General features: G+C 43.0%; 1 protein-coding gene and 1 long non-coding RNA gene across 6 annotated transcripts in view; both read right to left on the bottom strand.

Moving 5' to 3' along the window:
• PRKN (parkin RBR E3 ubiquitin protein ligase) overlaps positions 1 to 15,206 on the bottom strand; it is a 611,538-nt gene that overhangs the window by 459,551 nt on the left and 136,781 nt on the right. The gene's annotated exons all lie outside the window — the stretch shown is intronic.
• On the bottom strand, positions 3,292 to 7,835 carry LOC308474474. Its single transcript, XR_013984756.1, has 2 exons — positions 7,788 to 7,835; positions 3,292 to 3,487 (listed from the first exon to the last, which is right to left on the bottom strand). It is a non-coding gene; the product is annotated as an uncharacterized lncRNA (long non-coding RNA).

Consider the following 15,206-nt stretch of genomic DNA (forward strand, 5'->3'; position numbering starts at 1 on the left):
TGATGTGGTCTGCAGCATGTTTGGTGATTGTGTGTGTATCCCTGCCTCTCTGTGTCACTTTTTCCATAGGAATGGTGGGTGGCAAGCCATCAATCAATCTGAAGTTCTTGGAGTTTGAGAATTCCTGGAGTTAAAAGTGTAATGAGAGCCGCTCGGGACTTCGTGGAAAGCATGGCCTCCATGGGGCTGTCCCTGAATAAGTTTGGCCCAACTCATAGCCGCGGACATGCCTTAGACTTGGTGTTTACCTCTACGGATGTTGGTGATCTGACATTAACTAAAAGCAAAACAAAAGAAGTGCCATGGTCAGATCACTTCCTGGTGCAACTGGACTTCTTCGCGACCCGTCCCCTCTGCAGGGAGGTGGGACCGATTCGGATGGTCCGCCCCCCCCTTAATGGATCCAATTGGCTTCCAGAGAGTGGTAGGGGATGTTTTATCCCAAGTTGATGGCCTTTCAGCTGATTCCCTGGTGGCCCGCTGGAATTCGGAGTTAACCAGGGCTATTGACTGTCTGGCTCCGAAGCGCCCTCTCCGATTGCAGGGAGCCCGGACAGCCCCGTGGTTTCCCCCGGAGCTGAGGGCGATGAAACAATTGTTGAGACGGCTAGAGTGCCGGTGGCGGAAAACTCATTCTGAATCAGACCGGACACGGGCTAGAGCTCAACATCGAGCCTACCAAGTGGCAATGGCGATGGCAAAGAGGGCCTTCTTCGCCGCCTCCATTGCATCTGCAGAAAACAGCAGGAGACTTTTCAGGTGGTTCACAATCTATCGGAACCACCTGCACCACCGGGGCCTGGTAGGGACCCCAAGATCTCCTGCAATGCTTTTGCAAAGTTTTTGCAGATAAAGTCGCTCAGATTCAGAAGGAGGTAGACTCCACCGTGGGAGCAGGGCCAGGGCGGGAGAGTGCTAGAGTTCTGTCTAGTCCTGTTACATGGGATCAATTCCAATCTGTTACCTCCGAGGATGTGGATAGGCTGCTTGGACAAGTGAAACCAACCACCTGTCTCCTTGATCCTTGCCCATCCTGGCTGATAAAAGCGAGCCGGGAAGGGCTGGCTGATGGGCTCTGCGGGGTGGTGAATGCTTCCCTCTGTGAGGGAGCCTTCCCAGACCCGCTGAAAGAGGCAGTCGTTAAACCGCTTCTTAAAAAAACATCTTTAGACCCAGCCAATTTGGCCAACTATCGCCCAGTCTCAAATTTACCATTCTTGGGCAAGGTGATTGAGCGGGTGGTTGCCAAACAACTCCAAGCACGCCTGGAGGATGCGGACCATTTGGATCCCTTCCAATCGGGATTCAGGCCTCACCATGGGACTGAAACTGCCTTGGTCGCGCTGGTTGATGATCTCCGGTGGGCTAGGGACAAAGGTGAGAGCTGTTTCCCTAGTTCTGCTGGATCTCTCAGCAGCCTTTGACACCATCGACCATAACATCCTTCTGGACCGTCTAGAGGGGCTGGGAGCTGGGGGCATTGTTATACAGTGGTTCCGCTCCTTTCTCCTGGGCCGTGTCCAGAAAGTGGTGTCGGGGGGATAAGTGTTCAGACCCCTGGGCTCTCACTTGTGGGGTGCCTCAGGGTTCGGTCCTCTCCCCCATGCTTTTTAATATCTATATGAAGCCGCTGGGAGAGATCATCAGGGGGTTTGGGCTGGGTGTTCATCAGTATGCAGATGACACCCAGCTCTACCTCTCCTTTAAATCAGAACCAGTGAAGGCGGTGAAGGTCCTGGGTGAGTGCCTGGAGGCGGTTGGAGGATGGATGGTGGCTAACAGATTGAGGTTGAATCCTGACAAGACAGAAGTACTGTTTTTGGGGGACAGGGGGCGGACGGGTGTGGGGGATTCCCTGGTCCTGAATGGGGTAACTGTGCCCCTGAAGGACCAGGTGCGCAGCCTGGGAGTCATTTTGGACTCACAGCTGTCCATGGAGGCACAGGTTAATTCTGTGTCCAGGGCAGCTGTCTACCAGCTCCACCTGGTACGCAGGCTAAGACCCTACCTGCCCGCAGACTGTCTTGTCAGAGTGGTGCATGCTCTAGTTATCTCCCGCTTGGACTACTGCAACGCGCTTTACGTGGGGCTACCTTTGAAGGTGTCCCGGAAACTGCAATTAATCCAGAATGCGGCAGCTAGACTGGTGACTGGGAGTGGCCGCCGGGACCACATAACACCGGTTCTGAGAGATCTGCATTGGCTCCCAGTACGTTTCCGAGCACAATTCAAAGTGTTGGTGCTGACCTTTAAAGCCCTAAACGGCCTCGGTCCTGTATACCTGAAGGAGCGTCTCCACCCCCATCATTCAAACTGGACACTGAGATCCAGCACTGAGGGCCTTCTGGCGGTTACCTCATTGCGAGAAGGTTAGAGGGAACCAGACAGAGGGCCTTCTCGGTAGTGGCGCCTGCCCTGTGGAACGCCCTCCCAGCAGATGTCAAGGCAATAAACAACTATTTTACTTTTAAAAGAGAACTGAAGGCAGCCCTCTTTAGGGAAGTTTTTAATGTCTGATGCTGTACTGTTTTTAATATTCAGTTGGAAGCCGCCCAGAGTGGCTGGGGAAACCCAGCCAGATGGGCGGGGTATAAATAAATTATTATTATTATTATTATTATTATTATTATTATTATTATTATTATGTTATAGTTTAAAGACAGAAATGAATGGAAATTGACATATTGTTTTCCAAGTTCACCTTCAATTTGCCTTGAAATGATAGAACTGCAGAGGTAAGTGTGTGTGTGGCCACCTTGCCTAATAATACTAATACCCCACCCATCTGGCTCGGTTTCCCCAGCCACTTTTACATTTTAATAGTAAAATATCTAGCTTTTTAATTATTTTTTTAAGTAAGTGAAATTGACAAGGCTTTCCTGTCTACACTGAGCGCATCCACAAAGTATAAGAAAATCTGCTGAAATGGATTATTTTTGTTTTTAAGAGTCATGAAAACACAGGCATACTATCCATTCCATTAAGCCTATTTATCTAATATGTTGCCTATTGCCTCTAAATAAAATATTCAGAAATTTAATGAGTCTACTATCATTTAGGATCAGGCCCAGACTCCGGGGCCCAGACTGATTCAAAACAGCTCCCTCTGAGCCCTTTTGGCAATCTGCTTTCCTTTTCCAAACTCACTGAAGATGAGAGGTGGTGACAGAGTGGGGGTGGAGAAATCCAAAGGAGGCAGGATCTCTGATGCAAGCATGAATGGCAGCGTCCATGGACATTGGGAATGATGGGAAATCGTATTTCTGTAAAACAATCCGTTAGCACATAAAGAAGAATAAACAAATAGCTTTATTATATTTTGTACTGGCATGAAATGTGGCAATCTCAGTGTCTGTTGTCTCTGAATCTCCCATAAAATGTGTATTGCGTTCCCTCCCGCTCAAATGAGTGTTCCAGTTTGTGTTGCTTTCCTTTAGAAGTCATCAGTTGCTGCTGGGAAGGGCAGTGCTATTTTGACAACCATTCTCTACAGAGGAAACAAAATGAGGCTGGAAAAGCAAACAAGTATTTTGGACATACTGTCTGTACAGTTTCACATCACACAAAGCATTATTATCTTTTCAAAAGCTGTTTGCCTGATTTTTCTTGTTCTCCCTAAGAAAAACTACTGAGCTGCTTTGAAATTTCTCCATATAATGTAACCTTCCTATAAAGAAAAGAGTATTCACTCATTGTAGGCACTGTAATGAATGCCACCACTTTTTACATGCATAGAGAGCATCTTTTCAGCAGCTTTCTTTTACCAGATTTTTCTTGGAATAACTGACTTCTTGCTTACACAAAAACGTAAAAGTATAAATTCAAGCAGACGGTCTTCCTGAGCTGCTAATTTCTCAGCAACAATTATAATTCACAAGCAGTTGTATTGTTTTCTCCAAGCATTAATGATGGAGGAATCTTTTGTGGTGCATTTTTTTAAAAGTTCCTATTTCATATGCAACTTAACATAAACAGTTAAAATTATATAAACAGTATCTGGTTGAACACTGTGCAAAAGAGGCCTTTGGTCTAATCCAGCAACGTACTTCATATGTTGTTATAATTCCCCCAAATCCACTGCAAAACAAGTTTCAGGTTTTAGACATTAAATCCCCTGATCTTGCACTGGCTTGGACTACTTTTAATGAACATTGGCTAAAGTTGACCAGAGCAAATAGTGCAATTGCATGCATGCAAAATACATGCATGAATGATGATGTAAACAGATCTGACTACTATGCAGAACTGAGCCTTAACATTCTTTTAAAGGAAGGGTTGATGAAATGAACTGATTGGCCCTGAAGAAAGCCAAGAGAGGATAAATTACCCATGTAGCATTATTATAACGTAGTGCATTTTAGAGGCCAACCTAACTAACTGACCTAGTGGCTGAGAATTGTGATATTGCTATTTTACAACTCATCACTGCAATTAACATGATTGCTAATTAATTAATACCCCATCTTTCAGGGTAAGCTCTACTAAGGTGGTTTACAAAAAACAAAAACAAAAGATAAATGTCCATTTAAAATACAGTTAAAACAAAGCAGCTACAACAACCTGAATAAAATCAATAAAGATCCAATAAAAAAAAGGCTGACCAAAACAAAAAGTCAATAGAGGTTTGTTTGCTTTAAAATATACACCCTACATCATGTTTCTTCAAAACATAGCCTTAGGGACACATCACTATATACCTATTTCACAGGACATGGATTTGAGGCGAGACTTAACAACTCACACATAGAATGTATTCCTACCTGAACAAAAGTCCCAGCAGTGGCTTTTCATATTAAGAATACTCCTTCAAGCTTAAAAACACTTTTTTACAAGTAAGTATAATAGCGGAAAGCAGGATTTTCTAAGCCATGCGGAGTTATCCAACTCAGACTGAGAGTTATCCATCCCTGCTTAGCACAGAGCAGGGATAAATTTGTTGCCCTACATATACTGTTGGACTACAGTCTCCAGCATCCATGGCTATTGGCAGTGACAGCTGGGCCTGATGGGAGCTGGAGTTCAACAACATCTGGCAAGTCACAGGTTACCCACTCCTGGCTCAGCGAATAGAAACCTACTGTGTTTACTTGAATTTAATGCACACTTTTTTTTGGTCAAATTATGTCACAAAAATTAGGGTGCACATTAGATTTGATGGTGCCAGCAAATACTTCGTTGGTTTCAAGGATTTGAAAATTGAGGTGCGCATTAGATTTGATGTGCATTAGACTCACGTAAATATAGTATTATTTCTATAAGCCTCCCCAATTCGCATTTCTATTGCAATCCTGAGCAATACTGATTCAATGGCATCCTTCGGCGAGTGCTGACAGATTCTCCCTAGGACAAGATTCAAGAGATACTGATGCCGAAGAGATGCGGTGAAAAGTTTGTTTTGGAGTCAATAACAATGGGTAAACATTGTTATCTGGCTTTATGTACTTGAACCTCATGCAGATAGCTTGTTTTCTAGGTCTAGCTTTGGAAAATGGATATTTGCCTCCTGGAATTCCACAGCTAAGCAAACATGTGGCTTCTCACTTTCTATCTGGGGTGAGGAACTTGTGGCCCTCCAGATGTTTTTAGACTTCAGCTCCCATCAGCCCCAGCCAGTAGGCATGGATGGTAACATTTGGAGAACCACAGGTTTTTGGGTGATGATAAGCAGTAACAGCTATTTAGGATCTTTAAAATTATTTCAATATTTTAAAGCAGGAAACATCTGAGACTGTACTTGCATTGCAGAACAAATGTTGTGCATGAAGAAAGTTTCAGGCTCAATCCCCAGCAACTCCAGACAGGGCTAGAAAGACTCAGGCAAAACCCTGAACAGCTGTTGTCAGGCAGTATGGACAGGACTGAGCTGGTTGGAGCAATGGTCTGACTCAGTACAAAGCAAATTCTTATGAATGAGGTTAGGAGAAATCCCTGCTTGACCTACAGTAAGCACCTGAATGGACAAGAATGTAAGGGAGGGGGAAGCAAAAATGCAAAAGGAACTAAAACGGTCCACAGAATTTATTCTGTTGCCCTTCACACTAGCTCCCCAGGTTGCTTTAATAAATGTTCAAGCAATTAGGAAATAACAAACCAATACTGATTGAATCAGGGTCCACAGTCCACAAAGAATCTAAGCTGGGGAAACAGGTCTCACTTGGTATTTAATCTGCAAAGGCTCTTGCTAACACCCTGGTCTAGAACTGAAGAATTAACATCTTAACATAAAAGTGAATTTTTGCAACCCACTTTTATTTCTCTGAGAATAATATGAGAACTCGAAAGTATTAACGTACAATCAAATAAATTGTTGCCCTTGTCCTCATTACTCGAAGTAAAATACTGCCTGCATAAATTTGTTGCATTTCTGATTGAAAATAAGAAAGCTATCACATCATAGCAAATTCCTGTAAATCCAATTCAGAAGCCACTGAGCTGACATCAAAATGTTCTGATTAGAAATTGCTTACTGTAGAACTAAGTACGCTCTGCGGATTTGCCAGTAGTTTGGTTATGTACAGATAAAAATTTCCAGTTATATTAATCCTCCCAGACAGAATTCAATATTACATTTACAAAGCAAAGAATAAACTTCAGCTAGGATACAAACAATATTGTAAGTCCATCAGTATTTTTCATGCTAAACTTAAGGAAGCAAGTTTATTTTACAGCAGTCACATGACTAGTTCAAGCTCCAAAATCTTGAATCACTTAAGCATCACCAGGAGTATAACTATTCCAGTATTGGGGGGGGAAGCATTAATCCATAAAATTGGCATAATAATTGTTTATTTCATCCAATGGAGATGATTTGTCTACTGCGTGGCATATTGGAGGCCTTACAGCAGAGGAAAAGACGACTAGCAAAGGCCAGTGGAGGATGTTTAGGTTGACCCAGGCCTTCTGTTATCTGCTCTAATGCATCTGATGCACAGAGCAAGTGATGATATTGTCATTCCTGTTGGGCATGCCATGCCATAATCTACTGGGGTTTTTTTATGTTTATTAAGACCAAGGTCCAAAGGGTCACACATTGTCTTTCTGCTGCAGTTCTCCACCCCATCTTGCAGCCAATTAAAGCCACCCAGGTGGTGAGGAGACCATCCAAAATGGCATTGCAAGAGGCACAAAAGGAAAAATAATTCAGAAATAACCACCACCAGTGCTTTGCACATGCCTACCAGTATGAATGCACTGTTATATTTTTACCAGCTCACTGTATTGATCAATGAGTGATATTCACTTTGTGACCTTTTGATAAAGGAAGGCATCTGCTGGTAGAACAGAGGAGGCATTTTCTGCCACCACCCCTCACAGTTCCCCCATCCTTCCCCTATATTTGCTCCAGACGGTTCCCCAATCCTCCAGAACAGATTTTGGGAGGCAGGGGAAGGGAGATTGCTACAACTTGCCTCTCTCCCTATTCCACTGACAGGTACCTTCCATCTGTGGAGATACACCAGCGAGATATGACCTTCCATCTTAAAATCAAGATAGCAAACTTACTACGGCTACAATTCTATACACACTGAATTGGGAGTAGCCTCCACTGAACTCAATGTGGCTTACTTCCGAGTTGGCATATACGGAATTGTAAATACCATTAAGCCGTCGGCAGGGCAACATTAAAACTGAAGCAATGAGTAGCTTTACTGCTTTACAAATAACTGAAAATGGGTTTGGAAAAAATGAATAATTATAGATTAGCAGTATCTAGTTTGAAAAAAAGCTTGTTGTTTTATGCAGTACAGTTCCCCAAAACTATGCTGCTGATTTGAATGTGACCTTACCATAATTTATCATCTGTATCAGCATCCTGAATGAAAAGGATAACCAACCTTATTTTACAAGTAATGGAAATGTGTGTTTATAACATGCCAGCACCTGAAAGGGAAAATATTAACAACATTCAAAATATTTATTTTTCAGCAGCTTCCAAGCTGTATGATACAGATTAGTCATGGCACTTTACTTTAATCACAAAACTTCTCAGGCCTATCTTCAGCACAGCATTTCAGTGAGTCTGAATGTGGCCCTCACCCATCCCCTCCCAACACTTACTGCAATTGCTTGACCCTGCAGTAATGTAAATAACTCTGGTTGGTCACCTATATATTTATTACTATGTCTCTTTGTCCTCCAGGAGTGAGAGGCCTGAATTCATCTTCATATCAAATTTCAAAAGGGTAGAGGTCATACATTATATTAAAGGTTTTATTTTCAAAAAGAGAGATCCTGTTTTAAAAGATAATCCTTGGTAAATAACATTTTAGCTACCATGCATATAGTACACAAGGAAGCCTGCATGAGTCTCTTTTATTTATTTTACTTCTAAAAGTGCTTCATCATGTTTTTGCCACAAGGCACCAACACCAAATATACAGTTTCTAAAATCTAAATCAAGCACACATGACAGGCAGGAAAACAACATATAGAATAATTTAAAGAACAAGCAAAAGCAATAGAACCACCCATTTCAACACTTTAGTTCTAAATGACTGATAAAATTAGGTAAGTCCTGCTTGTGACCAGTGGGAAACAAGATGCTGGACTAGATAGGGCTTTGGTTTAATACTCCCCTTGTATTTCCACACAGCACCTGAATTCTTATACAGTGGTACCTCGGGTTAAGAAGTTAATTTGTTCTGGAGGTCCGTTCTTAACCTGAAACTGTTCTTAACCTGAAGCACCACTTTAGCTAATGGGGCCTCCCGCTGCCACCGCACCGCCGTCACATGATTTCTGTTTTCATCCTGAAGCAAAGTTCTTAACCCAAGGTACTATTTCTGAGTTAGCGGAGTCTGTAACCTGAAGCATCTGTACCCTGAAGCGTCTGTAACCCGAGGTACCACTGTAACAAGGTGGACATCCTTGGGGAACTGGTTCCAAGGCTGCATTGCCACCACTGAGTAGGTCTTGCTCGAAGTTCCACAAGGTTTTGCAACATGCAATGAAATAACTATTCACACAGCCTATGAATGATGAATGAACTTCATTTGGTTACATTTCAAGACCCCAGATTTCTATAAATGAACAAATGGCTCCAAGATTCCTATGAGATCAGACTGATGAAACATCTTCCAGGAAACAATAGCAGTCTAAGAGTTCTGTGGCAGCTTCTTTCCCTGCAACTGCAACTGACTTCCTTTCAGATAGGTGAGCCTCAGGTAAATGGTGATCATGAAGGAATGCCAAAACATTTTAAAGGCCAATTTCAATGCTACTTTACATAGTGGCTGCTTCCAAATCCTGTGCAATATTCTGTCTCAATAGATGTAATTTTGAAACATGCTACACATGGGAAGCAGGGGATTACATCTAGGAGATTTGCTGCCCAAGATGTTTCTGATCTAGATGAAAGTACAAAGGAAGTCAAGTATGGAGGACATGCGGTGGGCAAAAGAAGGATCTTAGTTAGATTATTTCTTGGTTTTAAAATACTGCATAGGTAATGGTAAAATTCTCCTCACCATTTAGCAGGTTGATACAGAAGTTGACCAGTTGTCTGAATAGCTGCAAGTGCACCAAAATATTTCTGTATATTCACCCAATGAGTGACTGCAAGAGGAGCTCCAATGAGTTACACTGCTAAGAGGCACTGTAAGGGTATTTGAACCCCTGTACCAGACCCATCCGACAAATTGTATTCCCAATTAGTATGGGACAATAACCATATATAATGATTTGTATTTTTTATCTGGTAAAAAACAGTACAATATAAAAATGGCATGTTACTTTTTATCTTAGTTGCATTTTCTATTAAGAAAGAAATAGGAATGAAAGACATCCCCACCCCCAAAAAAGGTAGTGACAATAATCCCCAGGTATTCATCCCTGTCATTATTGCAATCCCAAAATTCACAGTTTGTAAAATGACCAGCCAAACAATCCCAGAGAGGCAATCTCACACTGCAGCTGACAGCTCAACTGGCTGCCTCTACACTTTAGAATATATAGCCAGGGCTATTTTCTTATATTTGCAAGATAAGAGTGATATCAACTCCATTTATGAATGAGATTGAAAATAGTCCTATGGGAACTGAAATATTTGAAGATGCAGACCAAACAGGGAAAACAAATAAAGAGATAAGTCACGCTATCGAATATGATGAACTGCATGCAGAGGGGATAGATAAGATACACAGCTGAGAAAATAAGTGAACTGGGCAAGGAAAACACAACAGGCAAATTAATATGTGGGTATCTGAGTATTGGGTTTATGTTTAGGATAACATAAGCCTAACACATAAATAGAGGAAAGATGCATTTTGCTGTTCCTTTTACGTCTATGTTAACTGATACAGTGGTGCCTCGCAAGACGAAATTAATTCGTTCCGCAAGTCTCTTCGTCTTGCGAGTTTTTCGTCTTGCGATGCACGGTTTCCCATAGGAATGCATTGAAAATCAATTAATGCGTTCCTAGGGAAACCGCCTTCAGACCAGGTCCGGGGACAGTCTGTCCCCGGACCTCTTCTGAAGGCTGGGGGGGGGGGGGGGACAAGGGCTTTTCTTCCCACCCCCAGCATTTTAAAAAACCCCGGGACAGCGGAGGACTTCTCCGCTGTCCGGGCGATCTTAAAATGCTGGCGGGCGGCATTTTAAAATCGCCCCGGGACAGCGGAGGACTTCTCCGCTGTCCGGGGCGATTTAAAAGCCCCTGGGAAGGCAGGCAGGGGGGACAAAGACTTTCGCCCCCCGCCCGCCTTCAGAAGGTGTTCCCGCCCCCCGCCCCGCTTCGGAGCAGCGTTCCGAAGCGGGGCGGCTGGGGCAGGTGTTCCCACCCCCCGCCCCGCTTCGGAGCAGCGTTCCGAAGCGGGGCGGCTGGGGCAGGTGTTCCCGCCCCCCCGCCCCGCTTCGGAACAGCGTTCCGAAGCGGGGCGGCTGGGGCAGGTATTCCCGCCCCCCCGCCCCGCTTCGGAGCACCGGGAGAAGCGATCTCCCCGCAGCCCCTTGCTTCAAAAGAGGTCCGGGGGCAGCGGGAAGCGCTTCCCGCTGTCCCCGGACCTGGGGCTGCGGGGAGAAGATCGCTTCTCCCCGCCGCCCCTTGCTTCAAAAGAGAAGACCCACTGTCCCCGGGGCAAGCTTCGTTTTGCGAAGCAAGCCCATAGGGAAATTCGTCTTGCGAGGCAACTCCAAAACGAAAAAACCTTTCGTTTTGCGAGTTTTTCGTCTCGCGAGGCGTTCGTCTTGCGGGGTACCACTGTACCTAGGTTGTTTTCCAAATGATATACCTTTCCTCTATCCCATTCCTCTGTGAAAATAAAACAGGGAGAAATTCAGATATCCACAGTTCAGCCCACTCTTACGTACCACATACCCTCCCATCATATCCCAAATTCCGAAATAGCCAGAAAGGTATACCTGTGTGAACTGGGGGTGGGGTTAGCTAATTTAATCTCCACATTTTATGTGTGCCAGGTAGAGAAAGAAAAGTTCCAGGCAGTGGATGAATTGTGGTGGTTCCCCCCCCCCCCGTCTGATTTTTTAGTGGTCTCAGAGTGGCATCAGGGGAAAGGGATCACCAGCCCTTGGGTCAATTGTGACACTCTCCCCAGGTCATACCTGCTCTCTATAGACTCAATTCACAGCACACTTGAGTGGTTTTACAGGGTTGGAATCCTTCCTTGAACTTTGATATTCCTCTTGCTTTGTCTGGATGGCGGGTGGAGGGGTGTGGAAGTGTCTGCTGATCTACCTAAAATTTTACCTCCTGCCCCAGTCACCGCTGGCAGGCAGCACCAGGAAGGATTGCCCACCAGAGAATGGGGTCCTTGGGTGGAAAAAGGCCCCCCACTCCTGCTTTACCAAACTGGAGAAAAAGTAAACTTACTTATGGAGCAGGTGCAGCATTTTTACCCTAAAATAAGAGCCAAAACTAGTTTACAGTGCTTGCAGTGTTGTTGCTGGGGAAATAAGCATATCCAGCAGCATCAGGGATAAGGTACAACAGAATACGGCTTGATGTTATCTTGCCCTTAACCCCCTCCCCTCTTTATCCTCAACAAGTGCTGTTGCTTTTGCTGCCACTATATAGCTCTATACCAATTCATATCTCTGACCCAGCTGTAGAACACATTCCTCCTTCCATCTCCACCATCTCCCAGTGGAAATGTTACCTGCAACAATGTAGGAAAAGGAAGAAAGGGACATGTCTGCAAGTTGCCCCTGTGCAGACACATTGCATGCATGGGTATTCTTGGGGCTGTTGCTCAGGTGGATGTGGTGCCATTATGAGGATGCCCCTCCTCCTGCTGCTTGCTTTTATACCAACAGGACGTGCATCCATTCCTCCCCAGCAAAAAAGTTACCCCTGGAAGAGAAATACGTGGAGAATGTGTGCTTAACTTACATTTGCAATGCATTCTCTACTCTGCATCTCAATACAATGTGGAATCCCTGTTATCTCCTGAACACAGGCTGCTTCACTGTTTTGGAGGGCAAAATAGAGCAATGACACTAACTGACAGTTGGTTCCTATCTCATACACCTCCTGTCCGTATTAACTTAGTATTCTTAGTCTGAAGTTCAAAGGTTCTCAGGAATGGGGAGAGGTAAACATTTCCTGTCTTTGTTCTACTGAGGCTTCTTGACAAGAACCCCTAACCCCTGGAGATCTCCCATGACTGTACACCTGCTGGTGTAGCTATAAGGCATCCAAGGCTCTGAAGCCCAGGGCTAATAGTCAACTCACGTGATCTCTAGAGAACTAATACCTTTCATCATAAATCTGAAGCTGCCTAGCAAAAGGGCTACGTTTGGGTGCAGAGGGTTAATACCCAAATGCTACTACACATTTTAAAAAGTGTACATCTCTCTTTCTCTCTCTTTATGAAATTGCACTTGTACCGCTCAGCAGCTTATATTATCATCTCCTCCCTAGGGAAAAAGTTTCAGTGATCAACTTTCCATATCCAGTAAGGATCATATGTGTGTGTGTGTGTGTGTGTGTGTGTGTGTACACACACAGTACATCGAACCAGCTTCTGCTAAGTACATGTCACTTGCATTGGTTTTCTCCACCGTCCACAAAATGGAAAGCTGGGCCTTCATGAGAAAATTGATAAATGCCAGCTTTTAAAATGTAATAGCCTGACAACCTTGAGCTTAGATGAAAATTAAAAAAATAAATAAGCAGCTAACATTGTAAAAGTACTTTTCATCACAAGTGAAATATTCTCATCAGAAACTTTGGCATGCCATCCAGTTCTTTAGATACCAGCTATAAAATAAAACCATTTGTCTTTTTAGCTGGACAGGAATGCCCTTCAGAGAATGGCAAAACTATTGCTTATAAACATTACTCATATACCTTAATGTTATTTTCTTAATATCTGCTGGTTTTGTGCTCGGTCTGTCTAAGGGGGAGGGGAACCCAGAACTCCAGCTTGTTTCTATAAAAGCAAACATTTAGGACCATTGTTACCTTATTTGTCTGAACACCATATTCCAACCACTGAAAGCCCCACTGATTTTAATGGAATTCACTTTCAAGAACATGCTTTTGATTGAGCTATCACTCAGACGTTTGTGTCTCTCATGTAAAAAAAAAGGTGACAAATTATCAATATTAAGATAAGAAATATTAATATATAAGGATAAATTATTATATATTGATACAAATCCTGTCTGTCTTGGTAGTAAATATATTTATATGTCAAGAGAACATGTCAGCTACATTCATGTTTGGAGAAATATATTATTTCTAGACTGGCTAGACATATTACTGCACTCCTCCAAGCTACAAAGTCTACTACCCAACTCTGATAAGCTCCTTTTAATACCGAGGAATTATAGTAAAATGAGACAAAGTGAATCTGATTTTTGTAAAGGAATTGATGCTAAATATTCCCATTTTTCTTTATAGTGGGACTTTGTGTTAGTAATGCCAAAAGTATGCCAGGCTCTGCAATTTCACATTTTCATTTCTTTCCTCAAACACTTACAGTTTTAATAAGGTTTCATTTTTATTGCAGTGCCACTTATTAGCCATGATGGGAATAACTGTAAGGAGATTTCCCTCCTAATTCCTTGTTTAATGGGCTGGGTGGTTGGGATTGGGGTGGGAGACTGACTGGATGAGTCAGAGGATCAAGGATGGTCTACACAAAAGCTTTTTATCCATCCCACTAGCTCAAAGACCTACTACAAGGGTAATAATCACCTCAGTCATATGCGCAACAATCATAACTGAGTAACACTATGAAGCTCTGCATGCCTAAAGAGGTCTGCATTCCATGTGGCCAGACAATTAAAATCTGTGAAATCTTGTAACACCCTCCAGACACAGGTTCAGCCAAACCCAATCCAGAGAAGTGGATATAGAAACACTTTCCTGTTTCAGTACATTCTCTTTTCAGTGGTGTGGATTATCTGTTTTACTGTCATAATTTATATCATGTAATTATGATGAGGGATTTTAAATACTGGGTTTTTAAAGGCTGTAATATGTTGCTGATATGGTCAACTGTTTGCAGGAGATACTGTGAGACTGATTTTTTTAAATAAACATTTACAATATTTTTCTGCTTATTGGATATAAATGTGAGTTTGGTGCCATTAGAAACACTTCTACTTACACATATTTATAACACAAGCTTCTGGATATGAATGGCAAAGACAGACTGCATAAAATAATTGTTTATACCCCCGTAACTTCTATTTTTCAGTTTTGATCATTATAATTTCCTTGCCATTAATTGTCAATAGAATCCTTCATTTTAGCTTTGTGTTAGTCCAAATCTTTTCAACTCTTTCTTTTCAAAAATGCTGATTTTCTTGTGGGGGGACCCTGACTATATTGTTGGCATCCCTGTTCAATATGGAACAAAATAGTAAAAGGTACAGGAGAAGGTTTAAGAAAACAGATTCATTCAGCTTATTAGTACAGGGAACAAACACTCCTGCCCACACTTTAAGATCTGCTCTGCTTCTGGTGTGCCCACCTATTAAGTCAGTAAGGTGGGTGGTGGCCCCACACCTATGGAACTCCCTGAAACTGGACTTGTATGAAATTTATACATTGCAAACCTTTGTGAAGACCACAAAGAACTATTTACCTCCCCCCTGGTCTTCCAAGACTGATGCTTATTAGTGGGGTGATGGTAACTGAATTATGTTCCTTTCTGGGTGTGAGTGTGTAAATGCTGTTACATGGTAGTTTATAGTTTTACATTTTGGTACTGTTCTTTTTATATTTCATTATTTCTGAA

Source organism: Podarcis pityusensis (assembly GCF_964106645.2).
Source record: "Podarcis pityusensis genome assembly, chromosome: 3".
Lineage (NCBI taxonomy): Eukaryota > Metazoa > Chordata > Lepidosauria > Squamata > Lacertidae > Podarcis > Podarcis pityusensis.